Source organism: Drosophila ananassae, chromosome XR, assembly GCF_017639315.1.
Source record: "Drosophila ananassae strain 14024-0371.13 chromosome XR, ASM1763931v2, whole genome shotgun sequence".
Lineage (NCBI taxonomy): Eukaryota > Metazoa > Arthropoda > Insecta > Diptera > Drosophilidae > Drosophila > Drosophila ananassae.
The window spans coordinates 12,011,592-12,038,165 of record NC_057932.1 but is presented as its reverse complement, the minus strand read 5'-3'; the positions used below and the strand labels follow the sequence as shown (position 1 = coordinate 12,038,165).

At 35.3% G+C, this 26,574-nt stretch overlaps 2 long non-coding RNA genes across 2 annotated transcripts; both read right to left on the bottom strand.

Annotated features, from left to right (window-relative positions):
- Positions 1 to 14,610: 14,610 nt before the first annotated feature.
- LOC116655318 lies at positions 14,611 to 15,677 on the bottom strand. The gene is made up of 3 exons (XR_004310446.2): positions 15,522 to 15,677; positions 15,400 to 15,455; positions 14,611 to 15,147 (listed from the first exon to the last, which is right to left on the bottom strand). It is a non-coding gene; the product is annotated as an uncharacterized LOC116655318 (long non-coding RNA).
- Positions 15,678 to 25,263: 9,586 nt separating this feature from the next.
- Positions 25,264 to 25,602, bottom strand: LOC123257625. Its single transcript, XR_006507742.1, has 2 exons — positions 25,461 to 25,602; positions 25,264 to 25,401 (listed from the first exon to the last, which is right to left on the bottom strand). It is a non-coding gene; the product is annotated as an uncharacterized LOC123257625 (long non-coding RNA).
- Between the last annotated feature and the right edge of the window lie 972 nt (positions 25,603 to 26,574).

Here is a 26,574-nt window from a genome sequence, read left to right as displayed (position 1 = left end):
TGACGTATTTAACATGTTTAAAGACTTTGTTGCGAAAAGCGAGGCGCATTTTAATTTAAAAATCGTTAATTTGTATATCGACAATGGAAGAGAATATCTTTCAAATGAGATGCGTGAGTTCTGTGTTCAGAAAGGCATCTCATATCATTTAACTGTACCACACACACCTCAGTTAAATGGTGTCTCTGAGAGAATGATTAGAACATTAACTGAAAAAGCCCGTGCAATGGTTTGCGGTGCAAAATTAGATAAAAGCTTCTGGGGAGAAGCTGTGTTAACTGCAACATATTTAGTTAACAGAATTCCAAGTAGAGCACTTGGTGAGATTGCAAAGACGCCATACGAGATGTGGCATGATAGAAAGCCCAATCTAAACCATTTAAAAGTTTTCGGCTCAACTGTGTATGTACACAATAAAACCAGAAAAAGAAAATTTGACGATAAGTCGTACAAAACTATTCTGGTTGGTTATGAACCTAACGGTTTTAAATTATGGGATCCTATCAATGAAAAATTTGTTGTTGCAAGAGATGTGATTGTTGATGAAACCAATATGTTTCACTCTAGAGCTGGAAAACATGATACAAAATTCCTGAATGATAGTAAGGATGTTAATCAAAGAGAATTCCTGAAAGATAGTAAGGAAAGTGATCATGGCAATTTTCTGAATGAAAGTAAGGAAATAGATGAAATTGTAATCCTGAATGACAGTAAGGATATTAATCAAAGAGAATTCCTGAAAGATAGTAAGGAAAGTGATCATGGCAATTTTCTGAATGAAAGTAAGGAAATAGATGAAATTGTAATCCTGAATGATAGTAAGGATATTAATCAAAGAGAATTCCTGAAAGATAGTAAGGAAAGTGATCATAGAAATTTCCCGAATGAAAGTACGGAATGTATTGTAAGCAAACAGCCTAGACAAATTGAATGTGATGAAAATTCAATTGATTGCATTGACAACAACAATGATATTGAAATATTCACTAGACGAAGTGAAAGATTAAAAGGAAAGCAACAGGTATCTTACAGTGAAGACAATACAAATTTTAATATGTTTGTTATGAATGCTCATACAATTTTTAATGACGTCCCAAATTCATATGAGGAAATCAATTGTAGAAACGACAAACTTCTTTGGGAGGAAGCCATTAAAGCTGAGCTGAAGTCTCATGAAGAAAATAATACTTGGACAATTGTTAAAAGGCCTGAAAACAAAAACATCGTTGATAGCAGATGGGTATTTTCTATTAAACATGATGAATTAGGAAATCCTATAAGGTATAAAGCAAGGCTAGTTGCTCGTGGGTTTACTCAACAGTTTCAAGTCGAGTATAACGAAACTTTTGCACCAGTTGCTAGAATTTCAAGTTTCCGACTCATATTATCACTATCAGTTCAATACAATTTAAAAGTACATCATATGGATGTAAAGACAGCATTTTTGAATGGAATACTGAATGAAGAAATATATATGCAACCTCCCCAAGGTATCCCATGTAATATTCAAAATGTGTGTAAGCTAAATAAGGCAATTTATGGACTCAAGCAAGCAGCTAGATGCTGGTTTGAAGTTTTTGAGCAAGTATTAAAAGATTGCGGATTTGTTAACTCTCCTGTCGATCGTTGCATATATATAAATGAAAAAGGCAATATCAAAGAAAACATATATGTTTTGTTATATGTTGATGATGTAGTAATAGCAACCGGAAATGTGGAAAGAATGAATAGCTTCAAAAACTATTTAATAAAAAAATTCAAAATGACTGACTTAAATGAAATAAGACATTTCATTGGGATAAGAGTAGAAACATTTGAAGATAGAATTTGCTTAAGCCAGTCTGCATATATTAAAAGGGTTTTAAATAAATTTAATATGGAAAACTGCAATCCAGTTAGTACCCCACTACCAAGCAAACTAAATTACGACCTACTTAATTTAGACACAGATTGTAATGCTCCATGCCGAAATCTTATAGGCTGCTTAATGTACATAATGCTTTGTACACGTCCCGACATAGCCACTGCTGTAAATATTTTAAGCAGATATAATAGCAAAAATAATTTGGAGCTATGGCAATGCTTAAAAAGGGTACTTAGATATTTGAAAGGAAATATTGATATGAAATTGATTTTTAAGAAAAATCCCTCTTATGAAAATATCTTAGTTGGTTTTGCAGATTCGGACTGGGGTGGCAGTAATATTGATAGGAAAAGTACAACGGGATATTTATTTAAAATGTTCGATACGAATCTAATTTGCTGGAATACCAAAAGACAAAATTCGGTAGCAGCTTCATCAACTGAAGCAGAATACATGGCTTTATTTGAAGCTGTAAGAGAAGCCTTGTGGTTAAAATCTTTACTAGAGAGTGTTAATATAAAGCTTGAAAGACCTATTAAAATTAATGAAGACAACCAAGGTTGTATCTCTATTGCTAACAATCCCACTTGCCATAAAAGATCCAAACATATTGATATTAAATATCATTTTGCCAGAGAGCAAGTTGAAAATAATGTTATTTGTATTGAGTATATATCCACAGATAATCAACTTGCTGACATCTTTACCAAGCCGTTGCCAGCTGCAAGATTCAATGAACTACGTACCAAGATTGGAATGCAAGATGACTGAATGGAGAACACCTTTTAATTTAATTGAATTCACTATTTTTATTTGCATTATTCAGATAACGAAAACTGACTGAATTATTTGTTTAATTGTTTTGTTTGATACTTTAAAAATTTTTTTTAACAAAATGAAGTATGAAATATTGTTATGTTAAGTTAAGAAGTGGTCTGATCAGGTTTTTCTGGGTTTTCCCTGATCCACGTAGCGAATGCTAGATCACATTGTTTACCCCAGAACGCACACAAGCCACAGTAGACTAAGTTTATAATGAAACTAATGTTTTAATTTTGTTTACTATTCTATATGTTATTTTTGAGGGGGCGTGTTGAATATCCCATATTCAAAAATAACATTTGGTATTTTTCTTTATTAAGTATTTTGATATAATTAGAATTAGGTCACATTGAAATGTAACTCGATCTCTTTTGCGTCTGATAGCTGTTGAGTGTGGTTGTGTTGCGTGCTTGAAAAGAGCTTAAAGCCAATGAAATATAAAATAATATAAAAACTAAATCCGTGTTTAATTAATCAATCAAAATAGTAAAATACATTTTAATTTCAAAATATCAATACATGTTATATTTGACCGAAATATCTTGTGTACAAAATTTCATAAGGATCGGCCGACTATATCCTATAGCTGTCATAGAACGATCGAAATTGGCATAACTTTGTTGTTTTTTAAGTTAGAAAGATGGGATTTGGTACAGATTATTTTGGGAAAAACAATCTGATTTGTCGAATTTCATAAGGATCGGCCAACTATATCCTATAGCTGTCATATAACTGATTGATCGGAAATGCTATAACTTCGTTGTTTTTCAAGTTAGAAGGATGGGATTTCAATGGATTCCTCTTTTGGCAAAATAATTCGATATGCCAAATTTCATAAGGATCGGCCGACTATATACGATCCGCTATATCTTTATATATATAAAAGAACATCGTGTTTTATGTTACACCACTTATAAATCAAGAACGGAAGAACAGATTTGAGTGAAAATTGGTAGGGAGGTAGCTTAGAGCCAGGAGAAGGACATAGGATACATTTTGTCCCGTTCGACAGCGTTCCTCCCTGGCCCATACTTTTTTATTTAGGCAGACAGCTAAGAAGAAAAAGTCAAATGTCAAAATGTCAGTTACAAACGAAGTCAAATTCATAGTCAGGCTCTCAAATTTAACAACGAACCAAAAAGATTGTGTTGCGCTGAAATCAATATTAAAACTATTTCTATTAAATAAATAATTAACAAGTGGATTGAAGTGAAGTGAAGTTTAATTAATAATGCCGCGACCAAGACGGTCGAATCTTTCCCGACAAAGCCGTAATGCAAGAAGAATACAAAATATTGCATATGAAAGGACTGAAGAAGAACGAGAAATTGCACGTGAACAGCGCCGCAATAGTATGGCTCGACTTCGTGCTTCTCAAATAGATTTCAATTTGCGACGCAGATATTTAGCTGATTTGAATCGAGCTGCGTTTCGATACGATTGCAGCAATGATTACAGCTTGCATCCTAGCGTTTGCATTGGGCAAATGGACGTTGTTTGCGAGTATTGTGGTGCATTAAAGTTTTCCGGAGAAACGCCTGGATTATGCTGCGTTAATGGTAAAGTGAAATTGCCAGTGTTGACTCCGCCACAAGAGCCATTGTATTCATTGCTTTGCGGCGAAACACAAGAATCACGCCACTTTCTTGCAAATACTCGAAAATACAATAGTTGTTTCCAAATGACGTCATTTGGGGCAGACATTATCGAAGAAGGAGGTTTTAATCCGACATTTAAGGTATTTATTTTTGTACTTACATAGAATGTAGTTAAAGAATCTGGTTTTTATTTTGTAGATACAAGGACAGATTCACCATCGAATTGGATCATTACTACCTTTCGAAGATACACAGAATAAATTTTTACAAATATATTTCATGGGCAACATGGAAGAACAACTTGATCGACGCCTAGGGATCAATGCAGGAATGAAGCGAGCAATTCTTCAAGACTTGCAGTGTCTGCTTCATGAACATCATGCGTTGGTCAGGTTGTTTAAGAGTGCTTTAGAGCGCATTCCAAATGATGACTATAAAGTTGTCATCAAAGCAGATAAACGACCATCTGGAACACACGAACGCACATTTAATGCTCCAACAGTAGACGAAGTTGCCATCCTGATTGTTGGTGAACAATTTGAAAAACGCGATATTGTGCTTACACGTCGCGATACTGGGCAACTGCAACAAATATCGGAAACTCATCGATCATATGACGCATTGCAATACCCACTGATGTTTTGGAAAGGAGAAGATGGATATTATTTTAATATTAAAATGATAAATCCATTGAATGGTAAAGTAAACTGTATTATTTGCCTTTGAAATGGTTAATTATCAAATTTTTAATTTCAGGTGAAGAAACTACAAAGAAAGTTAGCTCAATGAATTATTATGCATATCGTTTGATGATTCGTCAAAATGCTGACAACTATTTGCTGCGGTTTCGTCGATTGTTTCAGCAGTATTGCGTTGACATGTATGTAAAAATAGAAACGGAACGTTTAACATTTATTAGGTTGAACCAAGCCAAACTGCGTTCTGAGGAGTACATCCATTTACGCGATGCAGTTAGTACTGAAGGAAATGCAGCTAATATTGGTCGATTAACTATTCTGCCGGCGACGTACATTGGTAGCCCACGTCATATGCATGAATATGCACAAGATGCAATGACATATGTTCGTCATTACGGCCGGCCAGATCTCTTTATTACTTTTACCTGTAATCCAAAATGGATAGAAATTACTCAATTGCTGCTTCCCGGACAAACATCGAATGATAGACACGACATCACAGCACGTATATTCAGGCAAAAAATTCGGTCCCTGATGAACTTTATTGTTAAACAACGCGTCTTTGGAGATACTCGATGCTGGATGTATTCAATCGAATGGCAAAAGCGAGGCCTGCCGCACGCACACATTCTTATTTGGTTAGTGGAAAGAATTCAGCCTGACCAAATAGATGATATCATATGTGCCGAGATTCCTGATCATGAAGTCGATCCAGACCTACATGATGTTGTTACTACTAATATGATTCATGGACCGTGTGGTGCCATCAGGGGCAGGGTGGTGCGCCTCCTCCAGATCAGGGGCACGGGGGTGCGCCTCCTCCAGCAGCCGGGTTGCCTCCTCCAGGTCAGGGGCAGTGTGGTGCGTCTCCTCCAGGTCAGGGGCAGGGTGGTGTGCCTCCTCCAGCAGGGGCACGGGGGTGCGCCTCCTCAGATCAGGGGCAGGGTGGTACATTTAATAACCATATAATAATAAAGTTTGTGGTTTAAATCTAGAACATTCATGTTTTTCCCATGGTCAATTATACGTGGCATGTTCACGGGTCGGAAGACCATCTGCGTTGTTTGTTTTTGCGCCTGATAATAAAACAAAAAATGTCGTGTATCACAAGGTGCTTAAGTGAAGAGCAACCTATGTACTAAAATACAGAAATAATAATGAATGATTAAGGAGGAGAAACAAAGAATATTGTATACCTACAAGTATTACAGAATTTAATTAATTTGAAAATTATTCTTTTTTGTTTGACTTATTTTTTATGCGTGCAACAACAATATGCCACAGCGAAACGTGGCAGGGTACTGCTAGTATCTAATAATATAAGATGCGTGGCGCCACCTAGCGGACTGCAACTCAACTGCAAGGGTATATAAACTTCGGCTCCGCCCGAAGTTAGCTTTCCTTTCTTGTCCTACTTGTTTTTCGGCATATTTACATGCGTGGAGAATGGCTGCTATTTCAGCAGTGAAAATAGATGAGTAAGGTGGCAGAATTTGCTGTGTTATGATGTGATGTGTAGAGGTTACGCTTTAGGTAACTCCACTGACGGACTTGGAACCGTCCGTGTATAAGAATGTGTGCTGTTTGAAGTTCATTTGAGTTCATTTCTTGGAACTTTTGCTTATACACTAATGTTGGTGTGTTTGGTTTTGTTGAAGTATGTAAGGATTTGTTTATTTTAGTAAGGTTATAGGACCACGATGGCGTTGTTTCTTTTCCAATTGTTATAGGAATAGCGTATAGTTGCATTTCGTTGCATTGGTCAATCGTACCTTTAATGTCGATGACAATTTTGGGATTCGTTTTGTTTTTGAGATTTTTTTTTAATAATCTGTTCTAGGAGGTTTTCTTGGAGGTGGAAATCATTTTAAAGTTTTTTAATATGGCATGCTTGGTTCTCTGTTCTATAGTGCTTATATTAGCTTCGTATAGTAGGTTGTATATTAGTGAGGAGCGAAATGCCCTAAGGGCTATTCTAATAGCTGAGTGGTATATGGTTTTTATTTTATGAAGTTTTGATTTGGGTGCCTTTCCGAATAGAAATAACCCATAATAAATTTTTGAAATGATGACTGAGTTGATTACATAAACAATGGTTTTAATGTGGCAGTTGAAAATTGTGCTAGAGAGACATGTTATAATGTTTAGTATTTTAGAAATTTGCATTACTAACTGATCTATGTGTGCGTCCCATTTATAATTATTGTTTATAGTTAAACCTAGTATTTTTAATGATTTTTCGTTTTTTAAACTGATAGTGCTAGTTACTTTGAAGTAGAATTTCTTCATGCGACAAATGTGTCTATTATGTATTTTTATAATTGTATTGCCTCCGTTCTCATCGCATTTCCTTTGTGATTTGACAGCGTGCGGAAGGGAATTTATTATTTATCTCAGGTAAGTTTTTGTGCTTTTATAATATTATAATATGTTATAATTCAATTGCAAATATGTTATTGCGATTTTCCCATCGAATGCTTATTTGCAATGATAATATAACATATAAGTTATTGAAAATTAAAATATGAGCGGTGTGGTGGAGGTAATGAGAAAATTGCACGCATCGACAAAAAAAATTTAAAAGAAATGCAAGTACCGAAAAAAACTCTACACTGAAAAAAAAATTGAACATAATTAAATTACATTTTTTTTTTAAATTTTATAAATAATTACACGAAATAATCATTACCACCAGCAATATTACCGTATACCGTACCGAGTAATAATAATAAAAAAGTTGGATCCAGACAAATGCGTCGTCTGTTAGGAAAAGAGAGGGAGGCCCTTTTGAGTCGCCATAGGTTAGTAAGTCATAGTATTATAGGAAATAAGGGCGTAGATTTAGAACCAGGGCCAAGTGCAAGAGGCAATGGGGTTACTTTGGAGCCACTAATAGGTCAACAAGAAATAGGAGATAATGTAGTAGACATTGGTAGCTTAGGTGGACACGATTTAAAGCATAAGCCATCAAGATCATGTGCTATAGATCTTATTGAGATTCTGAATTCTCATAAGATGAGTGAAGTTCTCACTTGCGCTCTCCCATGAATTCGCCCCGCTTCGCCGCACTAGATAAGCTAGGCTTCAGTTTTTGTTGATGAATATAATCGAATTTATAACGTTGAAAAGAGTGCACGCATTTTTCGTTTTCTTTTTTTTGCAATTTAATTTAATTTCTACAGCCACCTTTTTGTCTTTCGTTTTTTTCGCGAAGAGATAAACTAATCTCAATTAACAACCTGTATCTTCTTTAGCAGGTATTTGCTTAGGAAGTTTTGATATGGCATCAAAAAAGGAATGTTTCAAAATTGCAAATAAAAGCTGTAGCGATGCCATATAAGGGCAAATTGGTTCTAGCACCATATTTGCATTATTCATAGGTTTTATTTAGTAATCAGTTTTTTTTTATATATATTTTTGAATACGGAGGTGTTTAATCCGTAGGCGTATTTTCTAATACGAATCGGGCATGCCCTTAGCGACGGCGCTTCGGATATCTAGGAAGATTCACCTACCATGGTTCGAAGATAAAAAAAAAACATTTGCGTATTCAAAAAAAAATAAATAAATACTCATCAAACAAATAAATTTTGAAGTAATTAGCAGGTTACCATAGGGAATCACTTTACACAATCGACACCAACACATGAAAGACCACAGGCAGCAAAATATCAATACAGATTAATTTAATTGCCAAAGCCTATAAAAAAAACCTTTTTTTTAGAATGTCGGACCAACCCCCAAAAAAATTGAGGAAAATTGTTTTCAACTGTTTTGTTTTAGAGAAAGTAATTGTTTTAGAGAAAGTAACGGCACCAAAAGAGGATAAGGGCGATGAAGTTCCAAACCTCAAGGCAGAGGTGAGCCTTTTGCGCTCCTCGTTGGAGGAGAGCAATAAAAAGCTTACCGAACAATTAAAGGCCAATACAGAGCAAGTGGGGAAATTGACAGCTCTCCTTGGGGTTTTCCTCAAAAAGGAAACTAAAGGCATCAACATAGGCCAAATTTTATATATAAATATGTAAGTCGTAAGACCAGTAATTCCTTCCAATGTCCCTTAACTTTTTATAATTGATGCGGCGGCACAGCGAGTTCCTCTCACGTTCGTTACCACCAATAGACTACCGCCTTTGCTCTCATCGATAATTATGCTCAACCCTGCTCTCAGCATTCTTTCAAGTTGAGCCTCCATCGTCATCTCTTTCCATCTCACAACTTTCGGTAACTCTTCAACGGACCTCTCTCACCAGCAGAGACTGCTACCGTCTCTGCTGCTATGCTTTCGCATGAATTCTCTACTTCCCCGAACTTAGAACTTCGCGACAACTCTGTCCTTGAATTTTATTGCTTCCCGACACGGCCTTGCTGACCTATCACACATCCCTATGTGGTGAATTTCTAGATTGCCAAACAAATCAAGAAAACATCGGTTATATTGGTTTTTATATTCGAAGCCTTAAATTTATTCATTGATTCTTTTCATCATTGTTCGTTTATACGGTTACAAACTACATGAGTCGGTTTCCACAGACAATTCCAACAATTTAACATCAACTTTTCATTTTTTTTTTTTGGAACGAAGTTTCTTATGGCGTGGTATGTTTGGCGGAGGAGGGCTAGCCGAGAAAAACCATAACGTAACGTTAAAAGGCTCTCCGTCTTCTACTTCTTCGTAGAGTGAGAGGATATAACCATTTCTCCTCACTCTCTCTCTGTCCCTTATTATCTCCTATTTGAAGAAATGCGACAGATGATCTTGAAATTGTAATTCATACAGTCAGCACAGAAATTATTCGGACACCCAATAAGTTAACTTTTTATATTAATAACTCAAAAAATAAGTAAGGTTCCGAATATATAATACCGAATATAATAATTTTTACTTAATACTTGTAGGGATTCTTAAAACGTATTTTAAACAAAAAATGTTTAATTTTAAACTTTTTTATTGCTTACATCTAGTTAAAAAAGAAAAAAGTCAGGTTTTAACGGCAAAAAAATTAGTCGGACAGTTTTGTCTTTTATTAGGGACTACTTGTTATTTTAATATTTATTGAGTTTTTAGTATTTGGTGTCAGGAGGGTAGATGTTGTCTAATTCAGCCTGCAAAGCATTTTTTAAAGTTTCCTTGGTGGAAATTCTGTGCTTCATTAATTTTTTTACGAAAATATTCCAAACTTGTTCTATGGGGTTTAAATCTGGTGACTTTGGAGGTGTTTTCAGCTGCTTGCAGTGGTAAATGAGCCATTTTTGCACTAAAAATTAGGCGTGTTTTGGATCGTTGTCTTGTTAGAACAAGTATCAGGCTTCATTGGGTTTTCTCCATACTCTAGAAGGCCCATCATGTCCAAAAATATTGTATTTGGATTCGTCGCTAAATACACAAAAATTCTCACAAAAAGAAAAAGGCTCATTTAGATGAAGTTTTGCAAACTCCAATCTCTTTTTTTTGTTGATCTCCGAAATAAAAGGTTTGCGTCGAGCAACTCTGCTACTTAATCAAGCATTGTGCAAGCAGTTGCGAACCGTTTGAAATTTTCCTATTAGAAGCTTCCTATAAATTTTGCCGGAGCACTTGAGTTGATGTTTTGGTATTTTTAGGGACTGTTGATACCATTTTCCGTTCCACGCAAGGTGTTAGTAACTTTGGTCGACCAGCCTTCCCGTGATTCGCATAAAATTCTCCAGTGTTTATGTATTTTTGAATCACACTGTGTACGGTCGAAGGTGATTTGTCAATTATCCTACCGATTTCGCGGTAACTACGATTTTTAAATTGAAGTTTAAGAATAGTAGAATAGAGAAGAATAGTTTTCGCAAATCTAAAGATAAATCTTGACCGCGTCCAATTTTGTCCAATCTCTTCCAACAACGAAGAATTATTTTTTTTTACACACAACATAAAAAAGCACATATTTTCATAGATCGAAGTATTTCTAAGTAAATCTCCAAAAAAAAAACGCCGATTACCGTTGCATTCACAAAGAGAACTGATAATCTTGAATGCGTACGAATAATTTTTTGCCGCATTTTTAGCCCTTGTTTTGCTTTTATTTATATATATATATATATATTATATTTTTTTTATTTAATATTATGGTTTAAAAAAACAGTTTTTAATAGAAAATAAGAAAAACACTGCCTAAAATTTCTTACTTTCCCGGATATAGGCTTGCATTATAAATATTTTTTAGTGTCCGAATAATTTCTGTGCTGACTGTATCTTCAATTTTCTTTAACAATCTCAATTTTTTCAATATTCAATTTTCAGTTTAAATTTTCAATTTCAATTTTCAACTCCAATTTTCAATTTCAATTTTCAAGTTCAATTTTCAATTTCAATGTTCAATTTTAATTTTCAATTCCATTTCATCTGTTTTCGCACTTTTTTTTAGTTTTTTATAAGTAAAAATCATTAATGTATAAATGTTGTAAATTATTTTAAATCAATTTTTGCCTTCATTCATTCCTGTTTCTCCTTCATTGACCTCCATCTCGTCATGCCTGCTAACCGAAAACATGCCAAAGGAATTGAGGAACTTCATTCCTCAAGGGTGTCTCTAGATACACACTTTTTTTTTACAAGATTATACAGAGCCATCCTTAATTCTAAACAATTCACCGTTTACATAACTTAAATTTGTCGTTTAATTTCATTCATCATTGCCGCGCCAACACATGCACCAAGATACCAAGACCTCTTCTTTATCGTAACGTGCATTATTCTCTGCATTATTTTCTTTAGCTTCTTTTATTTTCAGCATACTAAAAGGCCTAGCCTCTTTTCCTATTAGCAACTCTAGAGCACTAGACTTTATAACTCTATTTGTAGAGCAATTTATCTAACTGGATACCTTACAATGCATCCTGCCAAGAACGTTCGCTAGTTTCTACAGCAGTTAGCATAGCTTTTAGCGTGCTCATTACACGTTCCACCTGTCCATTGGCACGGCTTGCGCGCGTGGCTATTAAGTGCAACTCAATTTTATTCGTTGAGCAAAATTCACGGAATTTACTACTTGCAAAGTTCCTGCCTTGATCTGCACTGATTCGACTGGGAACGCCAAAAAAAGATATGCCTGACTTCACAGCTTGAATGCAATTTTCTGAGTCTAGATTAAGAGTGTGATACAAGTAAAGAAACTTTGTAAATGCATTTTTAAATGTTTTTTCCACTGAGCTTGCCACCTAGTCTAGAATTTTCTGCCATCCTAAACGCATCAAAGTCTCGTGTATATGGTTCGGACCACCTAAACGCCTTAGGAATCAGTGGTTAACAACGAGTCTTGCCATTACGTTGTATATTGCGATATAATAGCCCAGTTCTAATTTCGTAAGTTTTCATTACATCTGTCTCTATATTTTCGCTATTTAATTGGTCCACGATTTTTATTATGCTATCATCTCGTTGCTGTTTGGCAATCAGCCAATTATTTGTTATTGTTGCTAGATCTACACGAATCTCTGCTACTCTACGAATGACAGTTGATACTTTAGGGATTGGATTGCGTGATAAGAAATCCACGTGTACCATTAGGCAACTCTTGAGGTATTCAATGTTTAAATCAAAAGCCTGTAAATACCCCCACCAACGGTGTACTCTTGGGGTCAATTCAGCTTTCTTCTGAGTCGCTCTTAGTGAATTGCACTCGGTGTGCACAATAAATTTTCTACCATGTAAATAATGCCTGATGTGTTTCACTGCATTGTAAACAGCTAAGGTTTCTAGCTTATATGAGTGATATTTTGCTTCGGATACTGTCGTGCGTTTGCTGAAATATTCAATTCTTAGTTTACCATCTATTTTGTGTATTAGCATTGCGCCATACCCGTCGGCACTGGCATCTGTATGCAATTCGATTTGGATTTCAGGGTCAAAGATTGTCAGTACGGGGTCAGACGTCAGTACTTTGATAATCTTTTGTCGGATCTGCTCATGCTTCTCTTTTTAATGAAACGTTTTAAGTTTAAAGGTCAACTCATAGAGCGGCTTCATTTGCTCTGAAAAGCGCGGGAAAAATTGTCTGAAGTATGATGCCAAACCTATGAATTGCATTAACTGAGTTACAGTGGATGGTGGCGACAGAACAGTCAGGGCTTCTAGGCTTCTTATCTTTTTAGTTTTTTTGTTAAGGGAGTACTAACTGTATTGCAATTTACTTAAGATTGTTTTAACATATGCAGCTTGGCATATTCATACCAATAAAATTTTTTATTTGATTTAGGTCGGTCATTCTAAACTTTTTCATTAAATAATTTTTTAAATTATTCATTGTTATCATATTCCCTGTAGCTATCACCACATCGTCAACATATAATAGCACATAAATATTTTTTTTGATATCACCTTTGTCAAGGATATATATACAGCGATCTACGGAAGAGTTTACAAACTCACAATCTTTTTATGTTTGCTTAAAGACTTCAAACCAGCATCTAGCAGCTTGTTTGAGTTCGAAAGTTTCCTTATTCAATTTAAATCCATTGTCACCATTGTACTGTACACCTTTCAGGAGGTCTCATATATACATATTTCCTGTTTTAACGTTCCGCTTAGGAATGCAGTTTTTTACATATATTTGATAATATAAAAAAATCTCTTGACGAGGTAAAGTACCGGTCAATTTTAGTGACGAAAATATGCTGGTGTACAAAATTGCATATAATACATATTCTTATTCGGCACGTCCAAGAAAAACAAAAAAAAATTGATATCAGATATTTTGGGTTTCGCATATAAAGCTTTCTACTCGTAAAATTGTGCATTTGTAAGTCTTCTCATTAAGACATGAGACACAGAAACATAAAGCAGAATTACAAAGTTTTAGTCCTAGTTGAGCCAATGTTTCTATTTTACATTTTAATCCCTTTTCATATTTGGATTTTATTTTGAAATGAATAAACTAATATACTCCATATATGTACTCCATACTAGATATAATCCATATTTTTTAGGCTATTGATCAAATATATACATGTAACGGCTTGTATCGGATGGATTGCTGATGCAGTTTTGAAGCGACTTGCTCTAAAACTGCCGTGAAGGAACGGGTAGGTTTAGGGACTGTTAGTGGCAGCGCTCTTACTTAGCGATAGAAATGGGTGGAGAATAGAGCTGGAAAAACATCGATGTTCGGTGACATCGATGTATTCGATGTTTTAAGGCGAAAAAATCGATTATAATCGATTATCGAAGTTTAAAAACAATTTTTTTTTTTGCTTAATTTCTAAATTTATTTACAGGAGATCACTCATTCAGAATTCATATAGGAGATCATTTCAGCATTTTTGTTCAAAAACAAAAGCTTATCCACAATTTTTGGCTTTAGACAGCATTTGCATTTTTGTAATACTGGAGTCAGCATTGGAAGTTTCAGCGTATCTTGGATCAGTAGATTTATACTGTGTGCAAAACAAGGAAAGTTTTTTATTTGCAACAAGTCACATGCCTTTTTCATGCTAGCGTCATTGTCCGTTACTATTGATGTAACTTTTTTTAAGACATTCCACTCTGTTATTATAAGGTTTAATGAATCCGCAATAGTAAGAGCAGACGCTGATTAAAGTTCAAAAGACGGCAAGACAAAGTGTACAGTTACCGTTAAATAACCCACATTGGTTTTAGATGTCCAGCAGTCCGTTGTAATCCCAACGTGATCTACCTGCTCTAATGATTTTTTGATTTTTTCCTTTGAGGCCTCATACTCATTGTTTAAGATAACGTTACGCAAATGTGTCTTACTTGGCAACTTGTACAAAGGATCCACGCACTTCATTAAATTAACAAATCCGCGATCGGTAACAATGCTAAAAGGTTGCACATCCAATGCTATCATCCTCATTACAGCTTTGTCTATAGCGATTTTTCGAGCAGAGGCATTTGAGTATTGCTTAGAACTTTCAAGAAATTTGTTCATGCATGGTGAAACTGCAATGTTTTCTGCTTGCTCTCTTATAGGATGTGCAGTCCTCAAATGCTGCATAAAATTGCTGGTAATTCCAGATGTTTTGAGGACCTTTCCACATTGCATACAAGACGCGGTTTGATTTGTTCCCTTCTTAAACTAATTCCAAACTATTGAAATTTTTTCCTTGCGCTTGTTATTCGAAATTGAGATTTCTTTGCTTTCTTCGTTTTCCACGTCGCCCAACACATTCGAAGTTCCTGTAATGCAAAATAATATTAATTTATGAACTTATAACAAATGTTCTAATAGGTGTATGTATGTATAAATATGTAAAGCATTAAACATATATGTATAAATATATATATATACATATATATGGGTCTAACGCAAATAAAGATGTATAGATGAATGCATTGTAGAATTAGAGTAGAATTAAACACATTTCTAACCATACATGCATACATGCATACATACAAATATTCATTTTACAACAGTTTCATCAAACTTACTTTTTAAAAGTTTGTCCATAATTCTCCCACGATGACTGCCAACACCACCAATTACTCTATTAAAATGAAAGATAACAATGGATTAGTGTTTGTTAATAATATTCATTTTAATTTTCACTTACCTTACCACGCGTTGATGCTTCCTCTTTTATTCGGCTGCAAGTGACGATAATCGATGTTGAAAACTAAAATATCGATGTTGCTAAATTTTCGGCAACATCGATATATCGATGTTACCTCGAGGTTTTTTCCAGCTCTAGTGGAGAAATTTATAACTGGTTAAACTCGGCAAAAAAAACTCCCGAATAGCTGGCCCTGGGTTCTTCGTATCACTAGGCTAGAGGTTCTGTCTTTTCACATCGAGACTCAGACCAGTGCAGTTGAAAGTGGTAAAACATAAATTCAATTAAAAATTTGTAGCAGTTAATTGTGAAAATTTGGAACGTAGTCAGTTGGCATTGACTCCGAAGGTAAGCGTTTGGGGGAAACATTAGTCATTATAAGAGAGGAGATTTCTAAGTCCGCGACATTCTTTTTGGCTAGGCCGCATCAGCATCGCTCCCAAAAGCAGAATACCTAAGCGAAAGAGGCAAAGCTCTGGGAACAGGCAGTCCGCGGTCCACAAGCATCGAAGTCGCGACGGAATTCGGCGAAACCCCTGGTGCGGTTGCAGGAGGCCTCGGCGCAAGGAGACTACAGTGTCGTGGTTTTATTCAAGAAAATTGTTCAATTTTTTTTAAGAACAGTCAGCTTAAAAAGGGAATCTTTGAGAGGGTTAGAGGGGATAATGTGACCCATAAGTAAACCTAACCTCACCCCGACCCAGCCCAGATAATTTGGTTAAGTTTGGTGATCCCTAGGCTATGTCATACCTAAATAGTGCTTAGCTGTTAAAGAATGATTTGAATTTACAAAAAAATCCCTCCATCAAAATCCCTCAAAATCCCCAGCTGCAATGTAATCAGGTGATATTTGTGAGCGAGACCGAAGAGGAATAAAGCTCCAAGTTCAGGCCCCATTGCATGTTGGTATGAAGGAGTGAGCGAGACGGACTGATTCAGTGCGAGAGCCCCGTTGCAGTTTTGATCGCCAAAGCGAAATACAGTGGCTCTGAGCTTATTTGGTGCAAGCCAAAAATTATATTTCAAATCTTTATATTTTGAAAAGTAATAGGAATACAAAAAAAATTTAAACGCCAGATTAAAGAATATTTTATTTATTATATTACAAAATAAAAAAATTAAGAATTTAAAACTTTTTTAAAAAGTTATAGTCAAAAAACGAAATAGTGAAGGAACTTTTATGGTGCAGCTTATTTCGTGCAAAATTTTTGGATGCGTGTCTGGGCGAATGGTCACCTTAAAAAAATTTTTTGTTTTGGTTACCGTTATTTGACTGTTCTACTGAATTTATTTCGCGGTTTATTACTGAATCTAAATTGAAATTAAAAAGAAATTAAATTTAAAAAAAATGGGACCACGGACAACAATAGAACAACGAGAATTGGTTCTGTATCATTTTAAAAAAGGAGAAACCAAGCGAAAAATTGGCGAAATTTTAAATTTAAAACATACTACTGTACAGAGCATTATTCAACGGTTCGTACATGAGAACAGGGTAGCCAATAAAGGCCGAAATGCACCAAATAAAATATTTACGGAACAGGAGGAGCGCCGTATTGTTCGGAAAATTAAGGAAAAGCCCAAACTTTCGGCTCCCAAAATCGCAGTGGAGGTAGAGCATGAAATGAAGAAAAAGTGCTCCCCAGACACGATTCGCCGTGTACTTCGGGAACTTAACTTTAATGGCCGAGTTTCACGTAAAAAACCGTTTATTTCACAGAAAAACCAGGTCGCCCGACTAAATTTCGCAAAGGAGCACGTAAACAAGCCAGAATCGTTTTGGAATGACGTCCTATATTCAGTTGAGTCTAAATTTGACATTTTTGGATCGGACGGGCGACAGTACGTTTGGCGCAGGGCAAATACTGAACTGGATTGTAAAAATCTTAGGCCAACAGTAAAACATGGCGGTGGCAGCGTCATGGTTTGGGCCTGCATGTCTGCCAACGGCGTCGGAAAATTAGTTTTCGTGGATGGAATAATGGACAAGGAAGCATACTTGAAAATTTTAAAGGAAAACTTGATTGAAAGCGCAGAAAATCTTGGTATAAAGGACACCTTTAGATTTTACCAAGATAATGACCCGAAGCACACTGCAGGAATAAACAAGGCTTGGTGCATCTGGAACTGCCCTCACGTGGTCAATCCGCCAGCGCAATCATCGGACCTGAACGTCATCGAAAATTTGTGGTCAATTTTGGACACTAGGATTCGCCAACGCAGGATATCCAATAAAACTGATCTAAAATCAGCTTTATTGGAAGAATGGAACAAGATAGCACCGGAGACTACAAAAAAACTAGTGGAATCCATGCCTAACAGATTAAAAGATATTGTTAAGCAAAAAGGAGGACATACAAAATATTAGTAAAATACACTGCGTTTCACTTGAATAGCACACTTTTATATGCAATTTCAAATCTTGAAATCTTTTAACCAAAAAGAAAACTCACTGATGTTTAAGTTTCTTTTTATAGTGTAATCAATTTTAAATATAAGAAAAGTAACAAAACCTAAATTAAATTAACAATTAATAAATGTTAACAAAAGAACTTAAAAACTTAAAAAATTCCTCAACAATTTTGTTTCACATGAATAGCACATCTTGTTTTTAAAGTATATTTAACGAACTTAAACATTAGGAAATGTGTTTTTATTTAATAGTGAGTATTCTAATATATATTTTTGTTAATTTAATAATGGGTTGAGCCCCCCTTATTCAATATAACCTCGTAGATCCTGTTGGGCAGCGAATCTTATAGACTTTTTATATAGTCTAGGGATATTGTAGCCCCGGCCATCTGAATGGCTTCAATAAGATCTTCATTGTTTTAAAATGGTTTGCCAGACTCGTTAACCTTTCTGGCCAGCCATCCCCAAACATTTTCAATTATATTTAGATCCGGCGAGTATGGTGGCCAATTCAGAGTCTCAACATTTTTATCTTTTAAAAAATATTTTACAATACGTGCAGTATAAATCGGGGTATTGCCGTGCTGGAATGTCTAAGGCAAATTATTAAAAAAAATTTCCAATGGTGGAAAAGCTTTTTCCAGGACGTTTAGGTACGCTTTTGCGTGCATGTTTGAGGATAAGAATTGGAGTTCACAAGTCCCATAGTAAGATATGGCTCCCCAAACCATAAATCCGCCTACTCGACTATGTAAACGCTCCAATTGATGCGTCTTTTTCCTCAGATCATGAAAATAATAATTATAGCCATCTGGCCCCTCCTTTTTTTCTACGCGCGAAAAAACTACGCGCTTCCACTCGTTACACCATGACATATTGACGCGGCAAAAGGTCAACCGTGCTTCCTTTCGATTTGGGTTAAGCGGTGGTTTTTTTTAAGTTTCAAACGCTTAAGATGTTTAGCTTTCAAAATAACTCGCCAAACAGTAGTTTTGCTCGCGTCAACACCTGCTTTTTCCCTTAAATTGCTCACAGAGTCATGAGAATTTGGGGCTTCCCGCAGAATCCCACCTTTATCTGTGCCGCTAAGGACATTACTTTTGCGACCTTTTATATTTTTCCATAGTTTAATTTGTTGTTGATAAAATTGGATACGACTTTTCTGCTTCTTCTAGTTTTTTTCGCAATATTAGCTACAGAAAGGTCACAATCAATATAGCTTTGTATTTGGATCTGTTCTTTGTGACTTAGTGACGTTCCACGACCCCTAGTTGCACAAAATGATTAAACTATGTTTAAAATTCACAAACTAATCAAAAAACGTTTATGATTCAATCTCCTTGACCGCTGAAATGACACTAAATCTGAAATGTGCTATTCAAGTGAAACAAAAAAGGTGCCAGTTATTGAAGCAAGTTGAAAAGAAAATTATGGTAAATTTAAACGTTACATTTCCAGACTTCCAATTTTTGTTGAAAGGGAGTAGATAAAGATACGAATTAAAAAGAGCAACAATCATTGCATTAGATCAAGCAATTGTTGAGAGATGAACAAGTAATTATGAAAAATTGGGTGTGCTATTCAAGTGAAACGGAGTGTCAATGAAGTGCTGCACGAAATAAGCTGCACCATAAAAGTTCCTTCACTATTTCGTTTTTCGACTATAACTTTTTGAAAAAGTTTTACATTTTAAATTTTTTTTATTTTTAATATAATAAATATAATATTCTTTAATCTGGCGTTTAAATTTTTTTTGTATTCCTATTACTTTTCAAAATATAAAGATTTGAATTATAATTTTTGGCTTGCACGAAATAAGCTCAGAGCCACTGTAGGTGATAGCACGAGGTGGATCATCTCGTTAGTGAAGGTGCGATAGAGCATAGCTCCCAAATGTCCCCAAAGGGTTCATTGAACTTTAGAGAAAGAACTGAGAGGGATAGCTTAAGAATTCATAATGTAATTGTAAAAAGCTTATTTTTAAGTTTTATTGTAAACGTAGAAAAAAGTGGAAACTAGGGAATAATTGTAAATTTTGGTAAAGTGAGTGAGAGTACAAAGAAAAATTTTCCTCATTCGGAAATCAATTTGGTTTAATGAAAAGAATGGTATTTTTTGGTATATTTTGTTTTGTTTGGTGTGATAATTATTTTTCACAGCGCAGCAACCAGCGAAAGCTTTCGACGGTGCACCGCGGTGGATGCAGAAAAAAAGTGAGTTTGCTTAAACCATAAATAATTATACTTTGAAGTAACCAAATTGTTAAATATTTTTATAACTATGATAAATGTTCACTTTTTACCATTTTTACCCTTTATACCCTATAATTGATGATAACATCTATTATTAATAGATTTTGTTTATTTTGGGGAAAAAAAACACAAATTTTTTTTTTAATCTCTAAATCATTTTTATTCCACATACTTAAATATTTATATAAGTTTTCCTGATTTCTTAATTTTGGCTCAAAATCCTAGATGTAAAGAAACAAAGTAAATTCAGAGAATTTTTAATTTTTGTATTTTTGTATATTTTAGTATTAATAAACTATTTTATAATATTTGCTTAGAATCCTAAGTTTCTGATTTCCTAAACCCGCCTCAGTAGCGCTTGCCAAACAAAGGGATCGTGGGAAATTTTAAGTTAACCCGGAAAAACCATGATCAAGGGAGGGCATCGTTAGTAGAGGTGGAGAACTATCGATGGCGCTATCGACACTATCGATGGTTGGCCGCAATCGATAGTGTCCGACACGTTCGATAGTGACCCAACCTTGAAAAAAAAGATTTTAATGTTGGACGATAGTACCGGACACTATCGAGGGTTTAAGAAAAACAATCGCCGGCTATCCATCTAAAAAGCAAAGTTGCCAATCAAATACACACATGTGTAAGTAAATGCAAGCTTCACAGGTGGCTGCACAAAATTGGTAGCTGCACTTACAGGACTATATCTTGAGTTAACAAATTTTGCCAGATATGAGCGATATATCAAAAGTTACGTCATCTCAATAGCAATCGCCACGTGAAATATGAATATGGTCAAATGAGCCAATTTTGAAAAATAATTTTTTTCTTTGGTACCTCAAGATTGGTACCTCAACCGACCCGATCCGACATTTCTTTCCGAAGTTATTCAAGAAATTTGATTTTTACAGCTTTTTCAGCCGTGTTCTATCTGGGGACTAAAATGTGTCCACCAGCACCACTTTAGTGATTAAAAATTTGTTTACTTTCACCCTAATTTTCAAACCAAATAACTTTTGGAATATGTTTCGACAAAAATTATCTAATTGAAACAATACCTTTCGATTGGTGTATAATTCATTTAGATCGGTTGCCTACAGAATATTTTTAATTCTTCGGCTATATGTATGTATATACCTTATAATATATAAGCTTATAATATATCTTATAATAATATATAAGCTTAATATAATATATAATCTATACCTTATAATAACACAGGCCGACAATTTCCAACTTTTTTTTTCCTCCACGCATAATTTTACCTGCTCCATATCCTTTAGGCTCCCCTGAACCAAAGTCCAGAACAAACATAGATTCTATCACCCACCGTTTCCGCGGTACACCTAAAAGAAGAAATTAATAAAATTTTACCATATATTGAATTATGTAGGCCGTGTAATGGCGATGTACCAACTAAAATTAAAAATTGGTATCTAGCAGTTACCATATCTTTGGAATACGCATCCAAAGTTGAAATCTCAGATTTTCTACATTAATTTTTGGTCTTCTATGATTTTTTCCCAAACATTTTTCTATGGAAGATTTTTATTTTCTTGTTGAAATCAGTAGATCATACCATGTTTTAATTTCGGATTTAAAGAAAAACTCGAAATAATTTTATTGAATTTATTATAGGTGGTTAAACAATATATTCTTCAATTAAATTGGAGTTTTTAATCTCATATTTTCAAAAAGTCATGGCTATCTAAAACTGTTTCTATATTCAAAACGTATCTATTGCAGGTTCAGCTTGTTTAGTAAAGCTTTACAGAAGTTGTAGATAGCCATGACTTTTAATTTTAGTTGGTACACATACATTTCAAAAATGATATGTACTAGAAACAATGATAATCATCACCATTACACGGCCTACATAATTCAATATATGGTAAAATTTGATCAATTTCTTCTCTTAGGTGTACCGCGGAAACTGTGGGTGATAGAACCTATGTTTGTTCTGGACTTTGGTTCAGGGGAGCCTAAAGGTTATGGAGCTGGTAAAATTATGCGTGGAGATTTTTTGCTGTTGGCCTGTGTAATATAAGCTGCTACCTAACTGCAAGGGTATATCAACTTCGGCTTTTTGCGTGTACACTTTTTTGTTGAATTATGTTTAAAATTAAAAATAAAATATAAAACATTGTTTCTTAATTCTAAAAAAAATACGTCGTTGAAGACATTTTATTAAAGTTTATGTTTAAAAAAAAAATTGGTCAATATGTGTAAATTGGGCCGAACTATTTGAGTATAAAGTTCGAATTTAAAATTTTTTTGGGGTGTACGCAGAGATATGCGGGTGAGTGTAGGTGTACCGCGGAAACTGTGGGTGATAGAACCTTTGTTTGTTCTGGACTTTGGTTAAGAGGAGCCTAAAGGTTATGGAGCAGGTAAAATTATGCGTGGAGGGAAAAAAAGGTGGAAATTGTCGGCCTGTGTTATTTTACAACAACAAAAGACAAAAACACCATAAAAAGTTTGATGGAAGAAAATGAAATGCTGTCCCGGTCGGCACTTGCTACTTCGGCGCTGGCTGATTCGGCGTTGTCCGGGTCTTCCCATAATACCGCCCCTGCTGCTTTACCAGCGTTAACCGAATTTGCTGCATCGGCCGAATCCTCAGCGTCGGCCGAACCGGCTGCTGCTCCACCAGTGAGTTAGCGTCTACCTCGGTAGCGTCAGACAATTCGGCGGGCCCGCCGTGGCCGACGTCTTCCATTGCCACCGACCACGGCGTGGCTGATATTTTATATAACTCTCTGAAAAAATCATCAGAAAAAGATTTTTAAAATAATACACAATTTTTGACATATTTCTAAGAAATAATACTTACACAGTTCTTTAATTGGCCGGTCCATCTCTTGTTGTTTCCAAAATGAAAATGGGAATGGCGCCCATTCAGTGTTGGAAATAGGCCAACACCCGTGGCTGTTGAGTTTTAACATTGTGCTGTTAAGCATGTAGAAATTTCGAGACTTGATTTCATCGAATCGTAGGGAATGATTTTAATGGAACTACCGGTATTCGTTCGAACCTCGACAAGGTCCAGTATTGGTAAAGCATGTTCAGTAGGGCGTGTCATTAAAAATAGTGTTTTTCGACATTAAAATACGTGTGCAAAATCCGATTGCTGTGCGACGATGTCTTCCGTCTGCGCATTGACGACAAAAATAAAAAAATTTTAGGTGAATGTATGGAAAATTTGGAATTTTTGTAATTTTTTTCTGTATCAATGTTCAACTTTTTCTAGCCAAAAACGGTTGTCTTGGCCACCAAAACACAACAAAATTGTTATAGAATCTATACCTGTTCTAGAGAACTGTCAAAACGTCAAAAAAAGTAATCAAATTGAACCTCATTTCCATAAAATCCGCCTACTCACTTCTTCGTGGAAAAAGTCAATATTCCGTATAGTCTAAGTATATGGCTACCTGTGGTAAGCCATCTTGCGTTATGCATCTTCCCAGGTTTTTTGTTAGCAATAAATCTCACATATCATATAGGTAGAGTTTGTCAGTGCTGAGCTTATTTTTCTCAACTTCAGGATGCTCACAGGGTATTGCTTTGAACCTCTTTATGGGCAAACTTTCACAGTTTCGTAGCAATTTTCCAATAGGGCCCGAGAATCCAGTAGGTCCTGTAGTTGGACCGTCTGTTGTCTCAATTACATGACGCAATGGCAATTCGTTAGTGTGCAATTGACAAATGTCCCACTGCAGAGGCCGCCCAAGTTCCTTTTCCATACGGCGGATAATGCCGTTGTGTATTCCTGTATTTGTTGGAGCACCGTCACATCCCACGAGTTTTAGCGTCAACAAATCACCATGGGTCTTTTCTTGAAGATAAGTCCAGATAGACTTAAACTCTTCTTCAGCCCCATGAGATTCTGATACAACATGACCAAAATATTCATCACCGGGTTGTTTTACGAGGGATAAATGGTTTTCTCAACTCTTTGGTGTTGCCGGCCATCACTCGTAGTTTCAATCGTAAGAGTATTATCTTAGTGGCCGTCAAAAAATAAAGCTTCAATGGTTGTATCTCGACATTCTTTCTCTCTCTGTGACTTGACGCTGTGTTTTTGTCCTTTCACGTCTTACTTTGCTCTTGTCAATAATAAGTGGGCCTTCCGATGTAGATGGCATTGTTTTGCCAGAGGAAACCTCTGGCCATGAAAGATCCTGGAGAAAATATGATGCAAGAGATGCTGCAGCTCGGTATCTAATTCCAAATCTGTCACACTTGCTGTCAAAAGAGGTCAATCTAGGCAGTTTCACTCTAGCAAATAAAGCGGGTAACTAAAGTCAGCGTCTTTTATATCACTGTCACTTGTTTCATCGTCACTAGCACACACTGAACTAAAAAACTGTAGAACAACAGGTCTACATACACACTTTTTTACGTTGACACGCAGAAGTTAATCTAAGGTGGCAAAGAGATGCAAATTTCAAATTATAATTTTCGAGAAATAAATTTAAAGAACACGCAATCTTTCGACATTAACTTTCAACAAGATGAAGTGAGTAAACAGCGGATTTCGGATTACTTTTTCCGACTTTTTGACAGAGTTCTCTAGAATAGGTATAGGTTCGACAACAATTCATTGTACGTATTTTAGTGTCTGGGAATACCGCTTTTGACTAGTAAAAGTTGGAAATATGTAAGTAGAGAACAAATTGCTAGAATTTGAAATTTTTCGAAAATATACCAAAATTTTTTTATTTTTGTCGTCAATGCGCAGACGGAAGACATCGTCGCACAGCTATCGGATTTTGCACATGTTTTTGTCTTTTTAAATTCTATTAAAAATAAATAATTTTCAATAGCATACCGTGCATAATAGGGCATTCTCAGAGAGCGTCACAAACTTTTCCTTATCTCTAATAACCGCCGCTTCTATAAACAGACCCCCTTTCGCCACAGTCCACTTGGTGACGACGCACTATGGTCCAGACGACCCCTTTTGTTGGCATAAATTAATAACTCACGAATGGAACAAGATATTTCGATCTAGTTTTTTTTATTGGGTTAATATAATCCATAGGCAGTAGAAATTAAAAAAAAAATGGGTGTGGCACCGCCTCTTTTTATATATATTTTTTTTATTTTATTAAATGTTTTAAAATATGGTTGTATTGGATCAAAAACATAATATTAATATACAGTTTTAATAAAAATCAATGAAATTAAGGGTTCCACATAAAGGAAACAGCTTCAGGGATCTGAAATAGATAACGTTTAAGTTTGTATTATGCTTTTTAAATTTGATTAATTAACAGACCCAAATGTTGTAAAAGCTCTTGATTTTCATTCTCTAGTTCAAAATTTAGTTCGTATTTAAGACTGTCATCGAATTCCTCTTCATATTCGAAGTCTTCACTTGGGCCCCCTTCGCATAAGAGCATTTCCAAGCATTTTCCATTTGCGGCCATGCTAGCCGATTGAATTAATAAACTTGTGTTTCCCCCTTCAGACACCACAAGATCTGCTACCTGTTTTCTTTGAGCCCTTCGAGATTTTTCTAAGTAGTCTAGTACAGGGCGTCCTATTGAATGTTTTCTCCTTCCAACCGGAATACAAGTTTGTGAACAGAGCCAATCGGAATGTCTCCTTTGAAATAGCTTTGCATTCGATCTGCAATTCTTCCATTTTACCGTTAAACGGTAGCATATTTTCTTACTGGCATCCTCAAAAGCTTGCATTTTTTTCTCAAATATTTCGCCACTAGTTTTAGATTTAAAAAAATCAAGAATTGCTTTGTACTTTTGTTCTTGGGTCTTCACAGACTTCCATATTTCAAACAATTCTGAGTTGTCGAATTTTAGGTTATGAGCTAAAAACGCAAATTCCAAAGAAAGTGGTTAAAAGTGGCAATTCTGACTATATACAATCGAAAGATAATTAATTACTCTACGACGTACAAAAGGTTTCAAGGTTGGACTAGGCTGGACTCACTTTCTACAGCTTTTTAAAAACGAGATTTCTACACAATTTTCACAGTTCAGACGATTCACTTTAACATATAACTACGAAGACACCACAACAATATATAACATTTCATTATACACAACACGTAGTACAAACCCCACTGAATCTTATTCATGTCTAAAGATTGGTAAAATTGTTGTATTTTTTGCGCAATGTGATGTTGAAAAAGACTCTTTTTTTTCACTTTTACACTTCAAACTTTTTTCAGTATGACCAGCTGAGTTTAAGTTCCGATTTCGTGAATGTGGCGCCATCTATTAGACTTCTGCATGAATGCACTCATTTGTGGCAGAACAGATCTGTACAGTAGTGTAGTGTATTCAAAAACACTGCACTCATTGTTTACTGTACAGTATACTCTATAGGTCACAATAAGAAAGCACAACATTTTCAGTGTACTCACTTCG